The following is a 1,865-nucleotide window of genomic DNA, read 5'->3' as shown; positions in this document are numbered from 1 at the left end:
TGGGAAAAGGAATAGGAATGAGGGGGGGAACATGAGTTTAAAGTGAGGGGCTAACGAAGCGAGAGTGATGTGAGGGGAACCATTTCCACCCAGCGAGTGGCTAGGGGGCGGTGGGGTACACTGCCTGGAAATGTGGGGAAGGGGAGCAGGGTCATTGGAAGCATTGAAGAGGGAGGGGGCATTGAATGGTAATGATGGGCATGGATACAGGGGAAATGGGCAGGAAATTGGCACTCGGGGATAGAATCGGATACGTCAGGATGGGCCCAATGGCCCCCTCCTGCACCGTGGCGATCTGGCAGAAGCCACAACCTGTGACAGGCTCTCCCCACGCCAGGCTGGGCGTCAAACCGTTCGTGATTGGCATGGCTCCGCCTTTAACCGGAGTCCCAGGCGCTGTCCCAAGGCAGGGTTTTCGCCCACGGAGCCCTGTGAGAGCAGGCGATGGTGCCCGCTGTTGGCCTGTTTGGCGCAGGCTGGGTGATGCCAGCCCCGTTCCTGTCCCCTCTGTCCCTCCTGCTCTGTTTGTGAGCGGTTAGCGCTGGGCTCTGCTCTGCCCTTCACTCACTGCACGCTTAGGTAATTCTGCACACTGGAGAGATTTCTCTCTCTCCATCCCTCTCTCTCTCTCTCTCTCTCTCCATCTCATCCCTCTCCAGCTGACAGTTATAAATCGGAGGTCCCTTGCCACTGACTCTCTCCCTGCAGGTGTCTGTCTGTTCCTGTTAACAGAATTCCGTAATTTCTCTTCTAAAAAGAGGAAGGAGACCTTTATTAAATCCCTGCTTAACTTGCCCTAATACACTGGAAATAATCCTGTAACTAGCTCCTCATGCCCAGCTCCATTTTAGTCGATTTGCCCTGTAAGGCTTCATGCATCCTTTCTGTAATAGGCCTCACAGAGTCCGTGCTGAGCAATTATCTCATCCTATTTGATCGAAACACCACTGATCTCATGAAAGTTTTGTACTGCAGGGCGATGTGGTGTGTCTTTTTGCCTCCCCCACTGTCCACCCTTTCTCCAATGGGTTTGTTGACTGAACCTGCCCATCCCGGTGTGTCAGAGTTCAGAGGTCAGACTGCGGCCCAGGGATCTGAACAGAAGAGAATCATAGAAACCCAACAGTGTGGGAGCAGGCCATTCAGCCCGTCCAGTCCACCCCAATCTTCTGAAGAGCGCCTCAGCCAGGCCCACGACCCTGTCCCTGTGACCCTGCTAACCTTCAAATCGCCAAACGCCACGGCTAACCCACCCTAACCTGCACATCCCTGGGCACTATGGGACAATTTAGCACGGCCAATCTACCCAAACCTGCACATCCCTGGGCACTATGGGACAATCCTCCCTAACCTGCACATCCCTGGGCACTAGGGGCCAATTTAGCACGGCCAATCCACCCTAAACTGCACATCCCTGGACACTATGGGGCAATTTAGCATGGCCAATCCACCCTAACCTGCACATCCCTGGACACTGTGGGACAATCCACCCTAACCTGCACATCCCTGGGCACGAGGGGCCAATTTAGCACAGCCAATCCACCCTAACCTGCACATCCCTGGACACTATGGGACAATTTAGCACGGCCGATCCACCCTAACCTGCACATCCCTGGACACTATGGGGCAATTTAGCATGGCCAGTGCACCCTAACCTGCACATCCCTGGGCACGATGGGACAATTTAGCATGGCCAATCCACCCGAACCTGCACATACCTGACACCATGGGACAATTTAGCACAGCCAATCCACCCTAACCTGCACATCCCTGGGCACTATGGGACAATTTAGCACGGCCAATCCACCCTAACCTGCACATCCCTGGACACCATGGGGCAATTTAGCATGGCCAATCCACCCTAA

This window comes from Chiloscyllium plagiosum, chromosome 45, assembly GCF_004010195.1.
Source record: "Chiloscyllium plagiosum isolate BGI_BamShark_2017 chromosome 45, ASM401019v2, whole genome shotgun sequence".
Lineage (NCBI taxonomy): Eukaryota > Metazoa > Chordata > Chondrichthyes > Orectolobiformes > Hemiscylliidae > Chiloscyllium > Chiloscyllium plagiosum.
The sequence above is the reverse complement of the archived record's forward strand: the minus strand, read 5'-3'. Positions refer to the sequence as shown.